This window comes from Arvicanthis niloticus, chromosome 18, assembly GCF_011762505.2.
Source record: "Arvicanthis niloticus isolate mArvNil1 chromosome 18, mArvNil1.pat.X, whole genome shotgun sequence".
Lineage (NCBI taxonomy): Eukaryota > Metazoa > Chordata > Mammalia > Rodentia > Muridae > Arvicanthis > Arvicanthis niloticus.
In genome coordinates, this window is record NC_047675.1 from 9,530,596 (window position 1) to 9,555,639 (window position 25,044).

General features: G+C 38.2%; 1 protein-coding gene and 1 pseudogene across 8 annotated transcripts in view; both read left to right on the forward strand.

Moving 5' to 3' along the window:
- Positions 1-25,044, forward strand: part of Inpp4b (inositol polyphosphate-4-phosphatase type II B) — a 702,669-nt gene that overhangs the window by 422,058 nt on the left and 255,567 nt on the right. The window lies entirely within an intron of this gene.
- On the forward strand, positions 13,928-14,979 carry LOC117723060 (non-selective voltage-gated ion channel VDAC1-like; annotated as a pseudogene).

Genomic DNA, 25,044 nt, shown 5'->3' on the forward strand with positions numbered 1-25,044 from the left:
CCAGGAAAAAGTGCCAGTCTCTTAAAACACAAGAAATGTTTTTATAAAATGTTATCACCATACAGTCATCTCCTCCTTCATTTCCCACAAGGTATCGATAAGTTATTGTGGCATATAAAGAAGATATTAAACCTCAAAGTAGGACTTGGAACCCTGCTTCTCTGTTTTCTGAGAGATAATCCCATTTTTATTAACCACCCTTGTTAGAGTATAGCTAAATCAAGGAGAAAATATTCACTGGCTTCAGTCTTTCCTAGTCTCATAATGCTTTGTATTTCCATTGCAGTTGTTTATGTTCATAATATTAGAAAGTTGTTATAAAGCTTCATTCAGGGTGTATTTGTTTGATATTTCCATTAATGCATCATTTAAATATAATTTTATCTTTCACCTTAAGTTTATCAAATTGACAGTTAAATGAAAATAACAGCATCTTTCTTAGGCACATAAAAATAAGAAGGATAATTTTATTAGACACTTTCCTGCCCCAGGAAGATGCACAAGTAAATGTTTAATTAGCTTTCTCCAATCTTTATTTGGTGTTACAGTTAACTTTCTATCAATTAGAACAAAACATCTAAGGTGACCATCTTAAAAAGAGAGAAAGTTTTCTTTGGCTCCCATTTTCATAGATTTCAGTCCATTGTGAATTTGTTTAATCGCTTCTTGGCCTGTGGTGATGGACATGTCATGGTTGAAGACATACCAGGATACACATGGACAACTCGTGGCTGGGATGCAAAAAAGGGAGACAAGAAGATAAGCCTAGCATAATCCTGTTTGAGGACTGTAGCATGTAGTACTTACTACCCAGCTTTAAGCTCAGATCTAACCATGCTACCAGCACAGCCCAGGTTCCCTTGGATTCATGGATAACACACACACACACACACACACACACACACACACACACACACTAGCTTATCTTATTTTTGATATGTTTTAGCTCAGTGCCCAGGCTCTTCTAAGCATGCCTTGGCTATTGCGCCCTTTTTATTCCCAGATCAACACCACTGAATCTGCCCTCAACTTTGGTTGCTCAATCACCTTTAGTCCTAGCTCAGCACCCTAAATCTGCCATTAGCTAAATTATGTTTCTACTCTCCTGCCTGCTGCCCCAGGCCCAATCAGGAAAGTGGCCAATGGCCACTCCACCTGAGATCTCTCATGGCTGGTGATTCTCAGTTCGAAGCATGGCGAATCTTTTCTGTTAGCCTACATGTGGGAAAACTGGAAGTCCTGCATGTTCTTCCCAGCTCATTGGCCTCTAGCATCTTTATTGATTGATCAAGAACCAATTGGGGAACAGCACCTTCAGTGTTCACATGCAGATTCCCAATCAAAGCATCAGAACCACTCCCTACAGAGGACACTACTTCAGTGACTTGTCAGAAGGCCAAATGCTGACAGGTTATAATATTTCTCATAGAGTAAAGCTGAGTACACCTTTAACACAGGGGTCTTCAGAGGACAGTGTAGAATCAAAATACCTCAGCTGTAATGTAGTGTTTGGCTTCATAATGATAATGGTTCAGGGTTTTTCTCATGGCTGTAGCCTGATAAAGATAATCAAGTGTTTTGAATATATGTAGTATTTTCATCTGAAAACTGAAATCACACGTTTTCATTTTTTATAACTCATATTATATCTACAGAGCACAAAGTTGAAGAATTTTCATTCCAAAAGACAAGAACAAGGTAGAGATATTCAATATGTACTTGCAAATATTTATGAAATTTGAAGTTTAAGCAACATCAATTTTTATATAGCTCCCATTTGACTTGTTCAAAAGGAAACCATTATTTACTGTAGAAGTTTGTAATGAAATGGCATTCACAATAGGATCAGATAAAGGGAAATATCATTAGTCAACCCCTTTTTATCATATCAAAGATTAATCGGTTAGCAAGGCACTTTCAGACTGTACATTATTTTAAAGACAGGTTGTTTCAATATTTCTACAAGGAAGGACTGGGCTTCGTGTTTACAAAGTGAACTAGAAAATTAAAGCAATTGAAAATTTCCAAGCAAGCCTGGCATCTAATGAAATCCAGATGAGCTGTGAAATTGAACCTGGTCAATGGGAGAATAAATGGCTCCAGGTGCCCTGATTCAGATTTAGATTTAGGGAACTTGTTCTCTTGCATTGTCCTTATCCAGCACTTAAGCTACCCAGTGTTACCAATCTATGACTTAAAATGTGGGCTTTGATTTCAGCAAATAGTGATTTAGCAGTGGCTTGGTTTACTCAGTATTTCTTTAATTTGTTTTATTTTGCTGAGTTGTGAGAACAGAAATCATATTTAGAAAAGCAGATTTTGCTTTAACAGATCCAAAGTCTGCCTTTTAACATTTTATAAATGAAATTCTTTTATAAAAGAAATTTTTCTTTTCTCTCCCTGGCTTTAATCTACATTGTTGCTTACCATTGTTCACCCAGAAAAATTTCTCACTTCCTGTTTCTTTGGCATCTAATTTGGTTTATGAGGGCATTTTTAAAAAAATTCCTTCCTCACATGGTTAGAATACTACATTTTGTGCTCTCAATTCAGTTTCTATTATCTCATGGCATTTTATATTAAAAAATATTTAGCATTTTGTTTCTATATATGTGCTCTTCTCACTCTCACAAATCTCCTTAAATTGTGGAGTAACAGAAGACAGGAGTCAAAAGGATGGGAAGTGAAATGGAACTGGCTAATGACCAGTGTTAGAGTGTTAGTGTGGATTTAATAATTAGGGCATCTACAGGCAGATTCTCCTGCAAGAGGATAAAAACACATTGTGAATTTCTAGTTCATAAAGTTCTAGGCCATAGAGACTGTGTCTCTGTAAATTAAGTGCCCAAGCCAACAGATGTTTGGACAATAATGACAGGCAGTGAGTTAGAGATCCTTTTCCTGTTGTGGCTATGTGCTCATGACTTCCTGAAAAAGACAGAGCTTTGTTTGCCTCTGTCAGTGACCTGAGGAGGGCATCCGAGATGAAAAAGTTTGTCCAAATTACTGGGCAACACTTTCCAGAGGTTAGCTTGCTAAGTTAGTTGTATACTGTAAAACGAGAAATATTGAGAAAGGTAGTGACGTGAATAGTTACTGTTCCTAATATCTATGCAGCACAAAACATTTATATTCTTTAATAATTTCAATATTTTTAATAATTGTAAACTAATTCAAATGTAGTTTGCTATTGTTCTATTGGGAATTTACTATTGTTTTATTGGGAATATAAATGAATTGGGTTATCTATGTTTGCTTAGATTTTGTGCATGTTCATGTGAGTGCTCACACATGCATGTGCAAGTGTGTGTGTGTGTGTGTGTGTGTGTGTGTGTCCCATAGTCATTTGTTTTACATTCTAGATCTGGCTAGAACTCCTAGCTACTTAAGAAATTATTGCACAAGAAAGAATTATTTGATTGATATCCCTGTGGTTGTTCCTCTTTAGTTGCAAGAGATGGATTATTTTATAAAGTGTGAATAAAATAAATTTACAGTCAATATTAGAAAAGACAGGCAAAGTCTGCCAACTACTAAATGGTGATACCCTGAAAGCACAAAAGAGCCATTGCTAATAAATGCTGCTAAATTCAGTTTATGAATTAGCAACAGTCACACCCAAAGGGCGAATGTCTAGAGATGCTATATCAATATTAATAATAATATTATGATGTATTTACATAGTGTCTTAGTATTTTTTCAAAGTGTGTTCACACTGTGTTGCTTCTGAGCCTTCCCTATGTCGGGATAAAGAATGAAGGACTGGCCATTATTTCTTGCTGTTTGTAGAGCCAAAGGGTTAAAAACATTAAATAGTCTGACCAAATTTACAAGCAGTTAGTGACTGAGCTATCGGAACTAGCAAATTGTTAAACTTTGCTAGAATTCCAGTTGATGAGAAGGTTTATAAACCAGAGTGTAGGGTAAATTAAAACATGGGCATAAGAGGCATTTTGGGTGACTTAGAGTTCTGGTATTTATTTATTTATTTATTTATTTAATTTATTTATTTATTGTCAGACCAGGCAGCAGCTCTGCCTATAGAATTCATTAGTAAAAACATAGGCAAAACTCCAATTTTCAAGTTTAGTGAAAGGCCAATTTATATTAGTTTGATTTATTATAAACTTTCAGGATTTTTTTTAAAGCTTTCATAGGTATGGGGATTTATGTGAAGTCAGAAGCAAAGGATTGTCTTATTATCCATTAGATAAATATTCTGTCCGCGTCTCTCCTTCCATCTCTTGAACATCTGTATTTTTTGTCAGCATGAAATGGGGTGAGCTATAAAGTCTAGTCAGTTACTGAGATCCCTGTAGACTTCACCAGTCAGCAGAGCACTTTACACGTTCTTGTTCATCTGGTCGCACCGCAAAGCATTCTGTTGGTTTCAGAGGGATAAATCGGGACCACGTAACTGATTCACATCAACTCTGATGCTGCTAATATTAAAATGTTCTCTTGTGTGTCTGCACTGCAAATGTATTAATGAAGCCCTTCATATTCTCAGTGGTGATTCTAGTAACTAAATTGGGGTATGGAAAGCACTTTACAAGTTTAGGTAAATATTCTGATTTTCTTTAAAACATACTTTAAGACACGAACCATTCTTTGATTTTGCTTTTTCACTACTAGTAAAAGGGATTTTACAAAAATTTTATGATAAGAATTTACTTATAAAAAATGCTTTATAGAACCTTTGAAATGAGGCCACTATCTATTCTGGCTTTAAAAACATCCACATAAGTAATATCCCATTCTGCATTGGTGCTTGCTTTTTATTGGTAATTAAAGTGATCTGAAATCAAAATGAGAGTAATAAATAAAGCCCACTTTCAGAGATCCAGGCTGAAAGCAAGCCAGTTCACAGGGCTATTAAGGAAAATGAGGTCTTTTGCAATGGGATTTCTCTATTCTAAATGGATGAAGCCTATTTTGAAATTTTTATGTGTTATGAGATTGTTTTTATTATAAATATTTTTCTATAATTTGAATTTGTCCTCTTGTACAAATATGGAAAAAAGTCTTACATTTTGGCAGAAGAGGTGATTATGTTCCAAACATGGCTTTAGCTATTGTAAGCTTAAAATAGATTTCTTCTTCTTCCCTGTACAGAGTTACTAGGGGAAATTGTGCCTTATAGGTGGGTGATTGTTGAAAGACTGGAGAAAGGCTTGCAAGGAGAAGGGCACATGCCTTGAGACAACTTCTCCTGATTTTCCATTTTGTTTTGGATTGTTTGAAAAGTCAAATATAATGCAGTTAAGTTCATCAAGTTATTAGCCAATCAGTATTTTTGATTCCATCTTTGCTATTAACCTTAGTTGAGTTCACATCTTCCTAAGACACACACACACACACGTATATATATATACATATATATGTATATATATATTTTTTTACATATATATATATATAATTTCAGAAATTTAATTATCTTACTTAGTGCCCACAACTAATCTAGATGATTCAAACATTGCTAATTTACATGAAAAGGAACTGAGAATAAAGAAATGTGTAACAACCCAAATTTAGTAGCTTACCAGGACACATATTTACTGTCTCCTAATTCCTCTTGCTCCAGACTGTCCTTATTGAGTTCTTTGCCCATGACCTCAAAGGCTAGAGTAAAAGTATTGAACACATTTTCTTCTTGTCTTAGAACTCAGCTGGACAAGATTTGGGCTTTTACCATTTTGATCAGTCCTGCTGTAGAACAGAACATCACTGTCTTTTGCTTACATAAGACTTTTGCTACCTTTTGAGTTGAGGTCATCTCAGATGTTGGAGACTACTAGCAGTTTCTTGCATTCTGAGCATTTCTGAGGCACATTCCACTAAATCGGAACCTTATACCCTTTAAAGATGCTATCCATCAGAATTTCCATGCAGCATGGTCATTAAAAAGAGCCATAGCACATCACCTTTGTCGTATAATATATTAGAAGCAAGACACAAGTCTTGTTCACACTCAAGACAAGGAAATTATGTGGGCCACAGATACTGAGGATTTGAGCAGATTGGGTAATGTAGGAATCCTAAAACATCTGGTCTACCTTTGACACGAAATAAATTAATTTTAGCCACACAGATCAGATTTCAGCTAAATTTCACTGAATTAAATGTGATTGCCAGTTGCAGATTGAAAACAACATCTCTCTTATAGGCTCATGTGTTTGGATATTTGGTTCCCAGCTGGCAGCACTGTTTTGAAAGCTTGTAGAAACTTAGGACGTGGGGCCTTCCAGGAGGAAATAGGTAATTGAGAAACAGACCTTGAGGTTTCATAGCATAATTGCTTAGTTTCTTTCTTTGCTTCAAGACTGTTGATGCAATGTAACAGGTACTCCCACCCCTCAGCTGCCATTTCTTCTACCTTGGGCTGCACCCCTCTAGTTGTAAACCAAAGAAAACCCTTCCGCTCTTTAATATTGCTTTTGGTATTTTGTTATATCAATGAGAAAAATAACTGATAAAATTATTAACCACTTTATTCTCTGATCTCTATGGAACATAATTAAATCCAATGTAACCCCGTAAGGGGCACCTATTGTGATAGACTTTTTTTTTTCCAAATACTGAACTTAAATAGAACTTCAATGATAAAACTTCTATAGATGAAAAAAATCAACCTAAATTATCATCTGAAATAAAATATGTATGCTTCATATCAACCTTCTGTTTACAAATATGAATATGAGATTGAGCTTACACATTAACTAACTAGCATTAACAAAAAGAGACCCACTTTTGCTTATCTACAAAGTGTTAAATGTTAAGTGTTAAATGCTTATCTACAAAGGAATGGCTAAGATAGCTTTTCTATCAAATAAGTATATTTAAATATTCACTCTCAGTAAAATTCGTAGTATTTTTCTGTTACAAATATAACTTAGGTTTTACCCTCAGAATCATCAGAGATCAGTGATGCTGTGTTTTCTGGGTTGCAGTGGTTCAACTATGAAGGTTTGTGGGTTGGACTTAAGTTCTTAGGGTGTAGTTGTCTGGTCCTGTCTCAGAAACAAGGTTAACAAAGCTGAAATGTCGATTTTTAACCCAGATGGAACCTGATGGCTTGTTAGTAATAGATCCTGTGTGTTTTTACGTCTGTGTTATGGGGGTCTTCAGATCATCTGTTATTTATAGAGCAGTACAAAGCCTGAGGTTCCCTGACATTGTAGCCTGAAGGAAGTGTGAAACTGTGGTGCGTGCAGGAGATGTTGGTTGGCCCTCATTTCTCTATTACCCTTTCCATCAGCAGCAGAAGCAGATGCATGGGGAACAAGAGGACGCAGGCTAAGCCTTTCTCACCTGTCATAGGACAACTAGATCACTTTCGTATAGGGGCCCAATGTGGAGAGCACCCTACAGTTCTTCCCCTGTCCAGATACCCTGCATATTTCCAACTGATAATTTCAGTCAACAGGCTGCACTGATTGAAATGCTGTTTCTATAGTATTAATTGCATCTTATCATAGAGACATGTCTACTTGTGGTCCATAAATAATGGATGGTAAGAAGACATTCCATATCTAAAAAAATATTGTTTTCCCACAGCCTCCCGATGTACATTTATTTCCATTTCTAATAATAAATATACTTTTGGGGATTAATAATTGCCTTTTAGTTGTGTGTGAGCTACTAAATGGGGGCAGGGGTTAATATTTAACACTCAAACCTTGAGAAAATAAGACAGTGGTATAATCTGGATTCTATAATTGATTAATAAACATCAAAAGTGTCTGCCTTATCATTTTTGGACAGAGGGAAGAAAGAAAAATCAGTGAAGGAGAAATTTTGTGAATTTAGTTCATAGGTAAGATTCATTGGCTCATGAAGTAAAAAGTATTAATGTCTCATTTTAGTTTCAAAGTATGGTGGTGGTGGTGACTATTGATGAGTTAACAAGAGGATTCAAGGGACTGTACAGAGAAAGCGCTTTCCACATCCACAGCATGAAATCCAGTTGTCAGTCAAAGCCTGTGGTCTACAGCCGAGTCCTGGTAGAGAACACCTATCCTCCTAGAGAGATGGATAATTTTGTGTTCATTATTTCATACATCTTCAAATCTCAACATGATGAATGTGCTCCTTGACTATTCTCTGGGTTCCTCAGGAAAGAATATGTATGCTTCTATGTACTTTATCCATGAGCCAGAGAGAGCAGCTTTCATGGTAATGTGCTTTAAAACTTAACACTTTATTTTGTTCTCTTTTTTTTTTCACACATGCATGACTATTAAATCTGTATCAGTCAGAGTCCCAAAAGGAAACAGATGGCACTCACAAATGAGAATGATTCCAGGAGAGTTAATTTACAAAGGGACTGTTTGCAAAGTGGAAGCGCGGAGCACAGCAGCTACCCAGTTTGATAATAGTAGAACCATTAGCACTCCTGGATCTGAAGGAAAGCATTTATAGGAAACACACAGAGAGAGCCGAGCAGAGAGTATTAGGGTACACACTGCACACAGTCAGCCAGAAGCCACTTAGCAGGAAAAAAGACAGGGCATTCTGCATTTCAAATTCCAGCTTCCTTAGGGATATTCTGTTCTCCTGTCAAGGTTCTCTGGTATAGCACATCTTAGAAAGGCAGAAACTCCTTTGATAGAATCTTTAGGGATCAGGCTCCTGACACAGAAAGCAAAACAGAGGAGGACAGGCCAGGAATATGGAGAGCTGAAGGGAAGATTGTATCTCTTGAGCACTTTTCAGGCTGTGGAAAAATAGAGGCTGGAAGAGCAAGTTCTTCATGATAGGTGAGGCACCAAGCAATTGGTGTTTATGAGGAATTTAGGCATCCAGAATCTTGTTTTGTTAAATTTGAAAGAAAGAAAAAAATCTAATTCACTCATTGGCTGAGTCTATATGATAAGGTGAATGGTGAGACTTCTGTACTCAATCTCCCTTATTTACATAGTGAGTTGCCTGTAATTACAAACTCTAGAAAAATTGGAAAGTTAGTTTGTCATGTGGCATTTAATACACTGGATTTCTAAAAATTAATTTGTTTAGATATTGGTCAGGATTTAGGTTTTATGGAAGGAAAACTTTGAGACACATGAAAAAAATTGTAAAAACCTCTGCAAAGGCAATTCTGAGCTGATACGGCTTAAACTAGATATGCAAGTACTGATGAGGTGCTACTAGGACAGAGAATACGTTTGCAAGACATGATCCTTTAGAGGTATAAGTTGGATGACACATTATTGTTTATTTATTATTGTTTCTTCATTTGCTTTGCTTTGTCATAATGTTATCAAATGCAAATTTCTGGGCCAGGTGCAAAAGCACCTCAAGGAGTCAAAAGAGAAATTATGGAATGAGGAAAGCCGTCACAGCAAATATTAGAAAAAAAGGACAAAGAACCATTTGCATATACAAGACCCTTCTAGATGAGTATAAGCAAGTCAACTGAAGGGGAAAAGAGCAGGAGACTTGAACCCACACATTACAAAAGGGAAATCTCAAATACCCAATAAAGAGATGGCAGTCAGCCTCATTGAAATTACAGTAAGAGGCAATCCCCCACCCAGAGCTGTAAAGAAAACTAGTTTTAACAATTTCCAAAACAGATTGAGACCTGAAACTTTAAAGTAAGCTATTGTGAGTAAGTCCAGTTTCAGGTGTGAGAGCTGGAGACGTGGAGAGCTGGAGACGTAGCAGTTATTGTTTTAAGTCTCTGTGTTAGAAAGTTATTTACACATGGTTTTCAGACCCATGCAAAAGAATTTTATAGCAGCATGTTATTTTTAATTGCAATGCAATCGATAAAATGAGATGAATCAAATATCCATCAAAAACAGTAGAGATGGAGCACTATGTACAGTTATAGAAAAATTTACATCTGCCAGTGAAAAGATACCTTAGCTATATTGATAATGTGAGCAACTTCCAAAAGATGTATGAGCAGGAACATATGTTCAGTATGTATGTGCTTTTTGTTGGGTGCAAATAATCAGCAAATACCAACACTTTAGCTTCTGGCAAATTGGTTTGCAATATTTCTCTAGAGGAAAGGCAGGAACTCTGCTCAGGAAAGTGACTGTCTCTGTGGCAGAGGCAGAAGCTCTATAGGAAAAGGCTCAGACAAGTTTTGGTCAAACTGCATAATTTTCCCCGAGGTAGTAGTTTCACTGTGTTGACACTGTGGGTAGTCATTAAATTTCATCTAAGCAATTATGCAGTTTTCTGTCCAATAAATACACATCAATCATTTTTAAAAGTCAGTTGATTCCTCTGTTCTTCACATTCTGTAGGTTCTTATTAATTTTGCCTGACTTCCAAGGACTTCCTTGGCTTTGTTTTTATATCCCAGATTTCATTTTAGTATTTGAGGATTTAGAACATCAGACACTTAACAGGACAGGTGAATGCAGGTGAGCATCCATTTGACTCACAACAGTGTTTCTTCTGGCACACGGGAAGCAAGAACTAAATGGAAAAATGGGTTCTAAAGAGTAAGACATATAGTTAATGCTAATGACTAATTGCAAAGTGTAGGCTCATTGACAAAGAATGGTTGAGAAGTCAGCACACAGTGGGCAAGATGACTCAATAGGTAACGAAAGTAGCAGGCTGGTTGGTGACCTGAGTTCAGTGACCTAACGATATGGAGAACATGTAAAGGTGGAAGGAGAAAAACAGCTGCACACATCTGTGCACTAAACTCAAGCGCATAATATACACATGTAACATACAATCACATACATATACATACACAAACAAACATACATAGATACACAAAAACATACATTCACAAACCACACACATATACACACAGGCTCACACAAACATATACACACATACACAAAAGCATACATTCATAAACTTTTACATCACATACATACTTTACATCACATACATACATAGTCAAACATACACATATACACACATATACCACAGAGACATGCACACATAGACATACACAAACATATACACACATATGTTAAAAACCATACATTTACAAAAATGCACCACAGACACACACACACACACACACACACACAGATAGAGAGATAGAGATAGAGAGAGAGAGAGAGAGAGAAAGAGAGAGAGAGAGAGAGAGAGACAGAGACAGAGACAGAGACAGAAGGACAGAGAGAGAGATAGAAAGAGAGAGACAGAGACAGAGGGACAGAGAGACAGAGACAGAGACACGCCATGCAGTATTAGAAGTTAGGAAGAAAGCATGCTTTGCCCCATACAAATGTTAGTTAGCTTTTCAGTAGATTTCTTTCTCTCTCTCTTTTCTTCTTTCTCTCTCTCTCTCTCTTTCTTTCTTTCTTTCTTTCTCTCTCTCTTTCTCTCTCTCTTCTTTTCTTCTGTTTTTATTTTCTTTTTCACTACTTAATAAAGATAACATGAAGATAGTCATGAAGATGTTCCCATGGAAATAGTTGAATGCCTTTCTTTTTATAACTTCTCCTGCTGCTTTGGGAATTTACAGATCTTCTGAAAGACATTCTTTTTTTCCCCTGCATTCTTTCCCAGGAAGCATCAGGCAGAACACTAACTGTTTGACTTGTAAGAACTCTTCCTGGGAGGTATGACAAGGAAAAATTCTAACTGGGCATCAGCTTGTTTTGGCTAAATGTGTAGTGACTTCTTAAATTATTCTTGTCATTATTTAAAGTCATGTCACTAAGAAAATGAAAAGGCAGTGTATACATTAGAAAAATGGTTGTGTGTGTAACAGGGGTTAATAGGCAAAATATGTAAGAAATATGTAAAAGAAAACTCATAATTTAATAGCAGAGCTGAACAACACACTTATCTAATTTAGAAATGGACAAAAAGTACTGGTGAGACAGCTCAGAAGGTAAAAGATTTGGCTGACTGGCTTCAGTATCCAGGACTCATGTGGTGGAGAAAACTGACTCTCACAAACTGTCCTCTGATTTTGATCCAGATATTCATACAGGTGAACACACACACAGAGAGAGCATGTATTCACACATGTACATACACACACACGCAAATAGAAGTATTTTTTAAGGATAAAAGATTCAAATAGATATCTTTCCAAGGATGAATAAAGGTCAACAAATACAGGAACAGGTGCTCAGATTCACCAATTACAAAAGAATGTGCATGAAAATCAGATTACTTCCTACCTGTAAGAAAGTTTACTATCAGAAAGACAAGCACAATTAGCATTTAGCACTTTTTCTATCATGTTCTTTTCATGAAGATTGATATGCCCCATGAAGGCTACTCTCTTAACACTCTTTACAAACCCTGTTCTAAAAGTTTACTGATAGTTGTTACCCTCTCTGCTTTATTTTAAACATAAATAAATAAATAAATAAATAATGTCATTACAGGTTAGAAATTTTCTTCCTCTATTATCAATAAAATCATCTGATATTTCTGAAACATGGTAACAAAGCAAAAGCTATGTTTTTGCTTTATTAAACAAACAATGATGACAACAACAACAATAACATGTACACACACACAAATACAGAAACTAACGGAAATCAGTTACACTAGAACTTACTTTTTCTCCTAGAAATGATATTATCAGTATGGTCAATATATTTAAAAAATAATCACAAAACTAACCCCTCTTTTTAATTGGTAAAAGATTTTATAATTCCCTAATGGGAGATTCTTCTACTCATTTTGACACTCACCTATGAATTATGAACCATTTATGGACTGGCAGTGTCTGGGTAATTTTATTCCTTATTTTCTGAGGCCTTGTGTGAGATTACCTTTCTAAACACGGGTATAGAACATAAATTGTGGTTTCCAAAGCTCTTAGTGAGATACTCCAAAGATAGAGAAAATTTTGAAGCATGCAGCACTCTCTGCCAAGACACTCAGCACTGACCCTGGGCCCAGATATGTCATGAGACCAGTTCTATCAAGCCAGATTCTTGCAGTGTGTGTGTTTCTTTCCCATGACCAAAGTTTCCATTGGTTTTAAAAAGAATTATTCAATTAGGAAACTGATTGAGCAGATAGTTCTGGGTACATTTTAGCTAACCATCTAGACTCTACTGAATCTTAATTTAATTAAAATCATTATATTCAGGGACGTCATCTTTTTTCAGTTCATATATTTATTTACTCTATGTCTCAATTACAGTCCCCCCTCTCCTCCCAGTTCACCCCACATGGCCCCCTCCTCTCATACCTGTCTCTCTTAATCTTTAAGACATTATCTTAACTTGTGACACATTAGATGAAAAGATTATATATTAAAATGTAGTTGCATACTAATTTTTTCATGTAAAAGGCTGTGGTATCAGCAGCAGTCTCCTAAGACACCAGAAGAATCTCAATGAATAGGCCTCACAGACATCCCTACCACTGGACCATGTGATCATATATTAGGGTACTAGAACCTGCTGGTAAGAGCCCTGGAGCGCTGATCACACACATCTCTATCAACCCTGTGGTTGATAATCTCACGTCAATAGTATGGTATCTCTACTTGAGATGTTTATACTACAGATAGATAACAGATAGCTCATAACATTCCATCCTAGCTTCTGAGAGTCAACAGTTAAACATTTACTACATACCATTGTTCTTAAAAAAATAAAAAGGCTTAAGATCTACACCCTGAGGGAAACTTTCTCTCTCTTTCCCAGCAGCAGTCAATTTCCAGTAACTCGATGTCTTGTGGGTGAGATTGTGTGTCCAGTCCTCTCTCCTGGCTGGGATTTGGTCTGGCTTATGCTTGCATGGGTTTTGTACAGTGTCACAGCTGCTGTGAGTTTGTATGTGCAGCTGTCCTATGTGTCGAGAAGACAATGTTTCCTTGGAATCATCAGCTGCCTTGGGAGCTTAGACTCTTTAGAAGTTGGGGGAAAGGGGACTTAAAATATCATCTTGAGCACAATACTCAAAACTTTCACAGAATCGAGTCTTCACAGTAAGTGCGATGGCTCCCTCCATCACTGCCTCTGAGAGGATGGCTGTGCCTGTCACATATGCTGACCTTGGCAAGTCTGCCAGGAACATCTTCACCAAGGGCTGTAGCTTTGGCTTAATAAAACTTGATTTGAAAACAAAGGCCAAGAATAGCTTGTAATTTATCAGCTCAAGCTCTGCCAACATGGAGACTACCAAATGGCAGTCTGGAAATCAAGTACAGATGGACTACGTGCTGGTTGATATTGAGAAGTGGAACACACACATCACTCTGGGCACCATAATCAATGTGGAAGACCAGCTTACCCATGGTCTGAAGGTGACCTTTGGTTCATCCTTCTGGCCTAACACTGGGGGAAAATGCTAAAATCAAGACAAGTTGAAGAAGGAACATATCACCCTGGGCTTGTGATGTGGACTTTGACATCACTGGGCTCTCTATCTGGGACACTTTGTTGCTTGGCTATGAGCTGGCTGGCTGGATACCAGATGAATTTTGAGACCTCAAAGTTCTAAGTGACCCAGAGCAACAAGATGAAGGAATTCCAGCATCATATCAATCTGAACAATGGGACAGTTTGATGGCTCCTTTTACCAGAAGGTGAACAAGAAGGTGGAGACTGAGTCCAGTCTCACCTGGACAGCAGAAAATAGTAACAGGTTTTGGAGATAAATGTCAGATGAATTCCAATGCCTACTTTTCAGCCAAAGTGAACAACTGTAGCCTGATTGGCTAAGGGTACACTCAAGCTCTGAAACAGCAGTCATCAGCCTTCCTAATGTGTCAGTTTAACACAGTTCCTCATGTCATGGTGACTCACAACCATAAAATTATTTCATTGCTACTTCATAACTGTAACTCGTTGCTAATTCGTAACTGGTATGACTTGTAATGTAAATGTCTGATATTTCTGGTGGTTTCAGGTCACCTCTGTGAAAGGATCATTTGATGCATCTACCCCCAGCCCACCCTACCCCGACAAAATGATCATAACCCACAGTTTGAGAACCACTGCTACAGCAGGGTATCTAACATACACTGTTGGCTCAGCTGGCTGGCAAGGTTGGCAGTGCCATCATCCACAAGCTTGACCTAGGATTGGAATTTCAAGAATAAATGAATACTGTACAGTCATCAATTTTAAAATGTTTTATAGCATAGAATTTTGCGTACCTTTTAATCCTGTGAATTAGGAACTTGAGAATTGAGAAATACCACATTAGCTCCCTGGTTAAGGTTGACTCACTTTGAGGTACAGCAGAAAGCCCATCCAGAAGGTTCTTTTAGCCATAGAACTGGTTGGGGAAGAGCTCCTATAGAGATGGAAAAATGAAATGGAGGCTGGGAATGTCCAGGCCCTTTGTAAATCTGTAGTGAGTCCACAGATGAAATTGTGACTCCCTGAGCATCTAACCCTGGTTTCTCAATCCTGTCTGCTGGGAAGCACATACACACCTATGTGATGGGGACTTTTTAGACAGATAGTCATATCCTGTTCTTTTCCTGGACCAACAGTTACCTGGTTTACAGTTAAAGTAGTTTTCAGGGTTTGGTTAGCTATTTCTTTTTTGTCCCACTTTAAAGTGGAGACAGTGGGCATAATAGAACCTGTCATTTGGGACTTAATTTTTCCTTGTGTGTAGTGTTTCTCTCCTCCTCCTCCTCCTCCTCCTCCTCCTCCTCCTCCTCCTCCTCCTCCTCCTCCTCCTCCTCCTCCTCCTCCTCCTCTTCCTCCTCCTCCTCCTCCCCTCCTTCTCCTTCTCCTCCTCCTTCTTTCGACTCCTCCTTCTCTTCCTTTTCAATTCTTTTTTTTTTTTTTTGACATTGCACCAGAATATAACATAGCTTCTGTGATGTCCATCTCTCAGCTGGGCAGGTGATTGTGGCTACACCATGACAACACTAGAGATCTAAACAGACTTTGTTGGGGACCGCACTAGCCCCAAGTTGTGGCGGCCAAAATAAATGTCTCGGCCTGAGCAAAATGTTGAGGCCCGGGCCGACCCACGTTTGGGCGGCCACTGTATCCCAGCCCAAGCTGCCGCTCCGGTCTTCAGGTCGGGGGTTCAACAAGAGCGAGGGTGATGGCAGATTCTACCTAATGTCTGAGATTCGTCTCTGATGATCCCTCTATAGTCTCTGATCTCCGTCTATATTCTCTGATCTCTGGTTCTGTCTTCTATCGTCTCAATTCTGATCTGTTCTGTCTCTGCCTTTTATATGTCTCACTTCTAAGCCACGCCTCTAAGTTACACCTTTAATCATGCCCTTAGGTCTTGTCTCTAACTCTGATCTCTATACTTCTAAGTATACTATTAAGTCACACACCTTTAATCTCACACACCTTTAATCTCAAGGTATCTAAACCAAGATTATCCGAGTGTTCTTAGCTGTTGTAGGCTATTGTAATTCAAGTCTCATGTCAGGGTATATGGCTCAAGATGGCTGCAGAGCTGATAGCCGCTTTCTGCTAAAAGTCGGCCCCCAACAAGACTTCTGTTATGTTAATCTCTCTCTCTCTCTCTCTCTCTCTCTCTCTCTCTTTCTCTCTCTCTTTCACTCAGTTTAATGGGTACATTTTAGAATCTCCTATTTTGCATGACATTATCTCTCCCCTCTCAAATGCTTTAATTTCCATAATTTAAAATAAAACTTGAATAACATATTAAAACCTCAAAAAGAGCTTTCAAAACATGAAGTAGAACACATAAAAAGGAAAGAGGAAGGAGAATACAGGTCAGCATGAGATCCATTGAACTCTCTGCCACTTCATCCGATCTACGAGAATGAGAAATACAATTAGCTGAGATGGTTTTTTTTTTTTTTTTTTTGACAGCAACATAGGAAAATTCACCTTAAGAAATGAAAGCAATAAAAAGCATATCTTATGTCAAAATGAATTTGTAACAACACTCCTATTTTTCTTATGAGTGGTCATTGCTCAATTCATTGGATTTTAGAATTCTTTAAAATGCCTAAATGCGTTCATCAGATGAGAGACAGGAAGAACACTGAGTACAAACTCAACTCAAGCACAAAAATGACATGACAGAGATTCTCCAACAGTTAAGATTTTGAATGTTAAGCTTCTGATTACAAATGCAGTTTCTTTGAAATGGTAAAATCTTTAAGCACCTGAGAGGATATATTTTTATAAATCTTTAAGGCTTAACTATATAGGTATATTTTGGCATTTGTTAAATACAGTTTACTGAAGTTGACCTGCTTTGTACAATACACATCTATTTGTGTGTAGGTGTATGTATACATGTACCTGTGTATATGTGTTTTTCTCTGTGTGTAAATGTACCTGTGTATCTGTATGTACACGATCCTGGGTATGTATGTGTTTGTCTTTGTGTGTACATGTGTGTACATTCACTTGTGTGCATGTGTTTGTTTGTTTGTGTGCATGTGTATATATGTACATGCACCTGTGTGTGTGTATGTGCATCTGTGGCTAACTGCATGTTGCTTTGTAAAACATGGAAGACAAATTCTAAAATCCATTGTCTGCTCAGTAGACAATGAAGGAAACATGTCACGGGGCTTGTGCTTTAAGAAAGATACAGAGATTAAGCATGTCTTCTCACCCTAATGAAAAAGCCAGGCATAGAGCTGTGTCCACTCATTTTCTCCAAAGCCCTTTTGATAGGACTTTTGAAACTAGAAAGAGGAGTTTGCATTTAAGCCCGTGGGCTCTGTCTTTTACGTTTTTTGTCTTTCCTGTGTGACACCATTTGACAGTTACATGTCATTGAGCCCTTGCTTTCTGATATGGTCCCAATGGAGAGAGAACCAGCAGATATTTGCTGTTCAATACTTCTGTAGGTTCTGGCCAGAATATGCAAGTCCTTCCACTGACACTATCATTCTAGGCTTTCACAGGTTAGTATAAATGTATGGTTGTCTTAGTTTGTATACCTTTCTACAGAACTGAATTCCCTCCTTATCTAGGTTACATGCATCTAAACATCTCTATATTTCAAAGGTTATACTATTATTTAATAGCTACCATATACATACGTAAAGAGCATATCACTTATCATTTAATGCTATGGTTATTTAAATAATGTCGAACATGTTTGTGACCCTTGAGCGTTATTTTCCTCAATGGTGAATGTGATCACACTCACAAGACTTTTCATATTCACGTTGTTTTCTGTCAGTATCAATATGTTTTGTATAAATATTTGAAAACAAGTGACTTGGGAGAACCCAATGGTAAGTTTCCTAAAACTTGCCATTCTAGCTTGATCCTGACTAGTGAACGGAGAATCGTGTCCTATGACTCTTACTTGTGAATGGCTTCTTTCTCATCTCCTTCTATTATTGAGCTCTTGCCATCTGTTCTCCACATATCGGATGCTATTTTTGAAAAAGATCATCTCACCTCATTTCTGGGCTCAGGACCCTCCCAGAATTTTCTCTTATAGTTGCTGTATGAGCCCAATGTTACTCCAGGCCTGCCTTTCTTTGACCCTGCTTCTCACTCCTCTCTTGAACTATCAGTCACTTTGGTTTCAGAGCCTGTGCACTAAGTGTTTCCTTGGCCTGCAGAGACATTATTCTTTCTTAGTTCCCACCGGGTTGAGACTTTCTCATCAGAAATGACTTAAAGTCACAGAATCAGTAACCTAGCTTCACTAGATCTGGTGACATAGTTACACTTAACCACACTATGCTGTTTTACTACTGTACACCCTTTCACTATTTTGATATTTTTCACCTCTTCCTGATGTTCACATGTGATACATAAAGAGATTGTTCTGTGTTTATGACTATGTTGCCTTTCCTCACTATGTACAAAGATAATAAAAGTAGAGAGGCACAGAGGTCACAAAAACACTATAGCACAGGGTGACTTTGGGTATAGGGTGATTGCAGTAGTTGGGTGCTTAGTGTTTTCTGTGCTTGTGACATATATCCATCCATTAACCGCTGACAGTGACTTTGACATAGAAACCTCTCAGAGAGAGAGGATGGCCCAATGCTGAAGTCCACTTGCAGCAGTATTTCTCAAACATTGGGTCTCAGGGTACTTTAGAAACTCATAAATTCTTGAGAGTCCTCAGGACTTTGGTTTACATATGTTGTGTTAGCTATGGATATACTTCCCACATTAGAATCAAAAGTCAGAAACTTACAAAGTCCCAATTTATGTAAAGACACAAATAATTAATCTAATATAAGTTAAATTACAGACATGTTTGGAAATCTTTATGGGAAAACAAAACCTGTACTAAGAAGGTAGCAGTTTTATGTTTGTAAACCTCTTTAAATTTTGATCAATGAGGAAAGACCTTGTGTATTAGTCAGGGTTCTCTTGAGTCACAGAACTTGTGGGTAGTCTCTATATAGTAAGGGAATTTGTTGATGACTTACAGTCTGCAGTCAAACTCCCCAACAATGGTCAGCAGCAGCTGTGAATGGAATTCCAAGTATCTAGCAGTTGGTCAGTCCCATAAGGCAGGCAGGCAAAGAAGAGAAAATCTTCCTTCTTCCAATGTCCTTATGTATGTGTCTAGCAGAAGGTGTGGCACAGATTAAAGGTGTGTGTCACCACCCCTGGATCTGGGATTTGCTTTGTCCCAGATGATCTTGAACTCAGAGATCTCTCTGCCTTAGTCTTCTGGGATTCATAGGCACTATGCCTCAAGATCTCCATGCCAAGATCCGGGTCAGAAACTTGTATCTCCCAGTCTCAAGACCAGGATCACAGGTGAGCCTTCCAATTCTAGATTGTAGTTCATCCCAGATATAGTCAAGTTGACAAGCTGTGTGTAAAGTTTTGTGATATTATAGGCCGTATAAACCTCATATGTGTCCTGGGCAAAGAATGAGGATTCAAAAGGAGACGATTACCTGAGTAGCAATATGGACATGGTTTTGACTTTACACATCTCTGATTAGATCACACTTGAGAACTGCAAACCTGTGGTATGTATAATTGCCAGAATGAGCTGAATGGAGAGATGGTTCAACCTTAAAGGCTAGGCTCACAACCAAAATGTCAAGAATTGCAGAGAGTTGATATGCTGCTAGTAACTACATGGTAGCAGAGGCTAAAGCACTGGCTTAAGAAGCAGCAGATTTATGCTGACATACTAATTTCTCCACTCTCTCCTTAGTCACTTGTCTTGGTGGAAAAGGTAATCTTTGTTTCTATTGTCTTGTAAATTGAAAGGAAGAGTTGGAGCCTCACTTTCCTCCCAACATACATTAGAAACAAAGAAAAGTCTGTGCTTAGAGCGATCTAGTTAAAGGAATGAGGCCAGGGACCTTGGCATAAGCACACACATTTTAAAACTTCTGGAGGTGATTCTAAGCAGCTTTGTTGAGACTTATAAACCAAAGAATTAGAGGCTTTGATAAAATTCCCACAGAGAAGGAATTTACTGTGATAGTGCAGTCCAGCTATTGCATAGTAGCAAAGCCATCTCCCTTTTGTCTGGAAAGCAAGGCAAATCTTGTTGAATAGACACATTGGTAGTCCTTCTGTTCCATGCCTCAAATTAACCTTCTATTTTCTAGTTCATGGAAAAAATAGCCTTTGTGGGTGTTTATATAAATCATTTTTCAATAGAATTATATAATCGCTTGACAAGAATAAACAAAATCTGGGTTGTAAATGATCATATGGAATACTTGGGCAATACCACACTTGTTTTGATGAGAACGTGAAATTATTTATCCTTACATTTGTTGGGGCTAATGGCTTATAGGGAACAACAGATTAATAGACACATGCTTGCATTTATATTACTGTTTTCTGTCTAATGGCTTGTTCATTAACTCATGACTATGGTCTTAATTGGGGGCTGTTAATATGTATCCGTGGTTTTTCAGATCTAAGAGTGTGATCAATTGTGTCTATTTCTATCCCCTAAGGCTAATAGAGTTTTAGTTTTAAAAACTTTCATTAAGCAACTCAAAGGAAACTCATTAGACTCACCATTTGTCCCACCCCTGGAAAGACACAGTGCCATTAGGCACAGCCTTCAAAAGCAGACCATCTTATGCCAAACTGGCTTCTTGCTAATAAACTGGTATTGACAAATTATTTCTTTTTTTTTTTTTTATTTATTAGATCTTTCATTTACACTTCAGATGCCATCCCCTTTCCCAATTCCCCCCCCCCTTAGAAAACTCCTATCCCATGCCCCCTTTTCCTTTTTGCATTTATACATTTTTTTAAAAAAAAGTTAATCATAGGCTTTATAAGTTTGGTATTGTTCAATCAAAGGTGTAACCAACCTAGATATATCAACTATCTTTGACTGGTGGAGATACATGAACATCTGCCTCCCTGTCTCCCCCCTCTATCTCTCTTTCATCACCTAGCTTCTCCTCTCCTTCTTCTTCTCCTCTTCTTACTCCTTTTCTTCCTCTCAGTACTCCTCCCACCTTAGCTCCTCCTACACATCACCCTTCCTGTTAAAAGGAAACTTTTCTCTCAGAATACAATTAGAGCATAATTATGCCAATTTGTACCAGTGAGGTACAAGATAGTCCTAATACCCAGTCCATCCTTTTGTTGACACCTCTGTCATCTATCCTAACTAAAACACTTAGTTCTGGACCTGGCTTTTTCCTTGGCTTTAGGATGAATGTCAGCTGACAACCATCCACTCAAATCTTTTCTCTCAAGGTAAATAGCTATAAGTTTTCAAGCCCGTCAGAAATCCAGAATGACTGAGTTAACTATAATTGTGGGAAGCACAAAGCATAGCTTCTAAAACTTAGCCAATTTATAGAGACCTCTGAACACCTGGACACTCCCTCTACTTCAAAACGTTGGAGCATCTGTTCTTCTGCCTTCTGGCCCAGGATCATCTGACAGACCTTAGTGCTGCAGAATTATTAAGGGCTGATTACTCTGTCTAGGCAGATATAATCAGTCAACTATTCTGCAAGTGTGTCCTTTTCTGAACAGTAATTTGTCTGTAGAAGGAAAGTGGCAATTCTTGCCTAGTGGCTGTCTCACCACAACTGGAGTAACTCCAAGGATGCTCAATTTCTTCTTAGAATTTAACATAGGAAGCTGTCCGGAGCAGACAGGTCTCTAATGAAAATGAACATTAATACTGAAATGTTTGTCATGTCAATTCTAAGGATTTCTGATGTTTTGAAAACCAGCTATCCATGTAAGGCAATCTGGACTGTTGCCTGTTAACTCCACTCAGCTATTTCTAAATAAAACATAGAGAACACCCTTATAATAAACTCCAAGTCATGAATTTGCTATAGTCCCTTAACTCACAGGCTGACCATCTCAAATCAGTTAAAAAAGTTAAAGAAGGACTGGGTCTAAGCTTTGTATTCCTAAATGTGTTATACTGGTACAATGCCTATGAGAGTAACAATATTCATCTCACTCTTATATCACTAAGAAGCTCATGCCAATGAAAACCTTAAAATTTGTAAACAAAGTAAATTGGTGCCATTTAAGAATTTATATCTTCATCTTGATATTAATTATACAGATTTCTACTAATAGGTTATGGCTATGCAATAAACCCTAGCTAATCCTCTCTATTCCGACAAAACCAGTACTTTTCCCTAGAGAGACAGCCCAACATTTACCACCTTAGTCCCCATGCCCAGGGAATAGGGGCACTGACTCATCATTAGCTTCTTCAAGCTGATTATGGGCGTTGAGATATTAGAAGAGGAGTGGGGGGGAGAGCAAATTGACAATCCTCTGATGCTGTGTCTTCGCTGCCTCCAGATGGAATTCACGGACCTCAGAGGTTTGAGCAGGTCTGCCCAGCTTGCTTGTTGAGTAGATACCCCAAGGCTGATCATTCTGCAATATACAATTCTCAAAACAAATTTTAGTATCAAGATAGTTTTTTTTTTTTAAGAGGGCTGACATTTTATTAAGAATGTTGGTTCTAACCGCTTTTCTATTTTTCCTCTCTTTTATTGGATATAATATTACATTTCAAATTTTATCCCCTTACCATATTTCTCCCACCACCCAGGAAGCCCTTATCCCATCCCCCCTCCTCCTGCTTCTATGAAGGTGTTTACCCACCTACCCCCAGCCTCCCTCCCTACCCTCAGATCCCCCCCCTCAGTGCTCAGCCTTCAGGGTACCAATGATCTTGTCTCCCACCTATGCCCAACAAGGCCATCCTCCCCTACATATACAGCTGGAGTCATGTGTCTCTCCCTATGTGCTCCTAGGCTGGTGGTTTAGACCCTGGGGAGCTCTGGCTGGTTGGTATTGTTGCTCTCCTCATGGGGCCACCAGCCCTTACAGTTCACAGTTCCTTCAATTTACTCTCTAACTCCTCCATTGGGAACTTTGATCAGATTAATGGATAGCTGTGGGTATCTGTCTCTGGGTATGTCCGACTCTGAGAGACCTCTAAGGAGACAGCCTTATCAGGCTGCTGTCAGCTTTCCCATCCTGACATCCATATCAGCGTCTATTTTTGGTGACTGCCTATGGAATGAATACCCAGATGCAATGGTCTCCCTACAACCCCCCCTTCAGATTCTGACCCACACTTTGTCTTCATATTTGCTCCCTTGGTTATTTAGTTACTCCTTCTAAGAAAGACCTAGGCATCCTCACTTGTTCTTTCTTCTTCATGAGCTTCATGTCGTCTGGTAGTTGAATCTTTGTTGTTTCAAATTTTTTGGGCTAATCTCCGTTTATCAGTGAGTAAATACTATGTGTGTTCTTTTGTGATTGGGTTACCTCACTCAAGATGATATTTTCTAGTTCCATCCATTTACCTAAGAATTTCTCAAATTCATTATTTTTAATAGCTGAGTAATATTCCATTGTGTAAATGTACCACATTTTTTGTATCCATTCCTCTGTTGAAGGGCATCTGGGTTCTTTCCAGCTTCTGGCTATTATAAATAGGGCTGCTATGAACATAGTGGAGCATATGTCTTTGTTATTTGTTGGGGCATTTTCTAGGTATATACCTAGAAGTGGTATAGCTGGGTCCTCAGGTAGTGCTATGTCCAATTTTCTGAGGAACCGCCAGACTGACTTCCAAAGTGGTTGTACCAGCTTGCAACCCCACCAACAATGCAGGAGTGTTCCTCTTTCTTCACATCCTCGCCAGCATCTACTATCATCTGAGTTTTTGATCTTAGCCATTCTGACTGGTGTGAGGTGGTATCTCAGTGTTGTTTTGATTTGCATTTCCCTGATGACTAAGGATGTTGAGCATTTCTTAATGTGCTTCTCGGCCATTCGAGTTTCCTCAGTTGAGAATTCTTTGTTTAGCTCTGTACCCCATTTTTTAATAGGGTTATTTTGTTGTTTGGCGTCTAATTTCTTGAGTTCTTTGTAAATATTCGATATTAGCCCCCTATTGAATGTAGGATTGGTAATGATCTTTTCCCAATCTGTTGGTTGCCGTTTTGTCTTGTTGACAATGTCCTTTGCCTTACAGAAGCTTTGCAATTTGATGAGGTCCCATTTGTCGATTCTTGATCTTAGAGCATAAGCCATTGGTGTTCTGTTCAGGAACTTTTCCCCTGTGCCTAGGTATTCGAGGGTCTTCCCCAACTTCTCTTCTAATAGTTTCAGTATACCTGGCTTTATGTGAAGGTCCTTTATCCACTTGGAGTTGAGCTTTGTGCAAGGGGATAAGAATGGATTAATTTGCATTCTTCTACATGTTGACCTCCAGTTGAGCCAGCACCACTTGTTGAAAATGCTGTCCTTTTTCCACTGGATGGATTTAGCTCCCTTTTCAAATATCAAGTGACCATAGGTATGTGGGTTCATTTTTGGGTCTTCAATTCTGTTCCATTGATCGTCCTGTCTGTCTCTGTACCAATACCAAGCAGTTTTTATCACTACTGCTCTGTAGTACAGTTTGAGGTCCGGAATGGTGATTCCCCCAGAGGTTCTTTTATTGTTGAGAATAGTTCTCGCTATCCTAGGTTTTTTGTTATTCCAAATGAATTTGTAAATTGCTCTTTCTATCTCTATGAAGAATTGATTTGGAATTTTGATGAGTATTGCATTGAATCTGTAGATTGCTTTTGGCAGGATAGCCATTTTTACTAAATTAATCCTGCCAATCCAGGAGCATGGGAGATCTTTCCATCTTCTGAGATCTTCTTCAATTTCTTTCTTCAGAGACTTGAAGTTCTTGTCATACAGATCTTTCACTTGC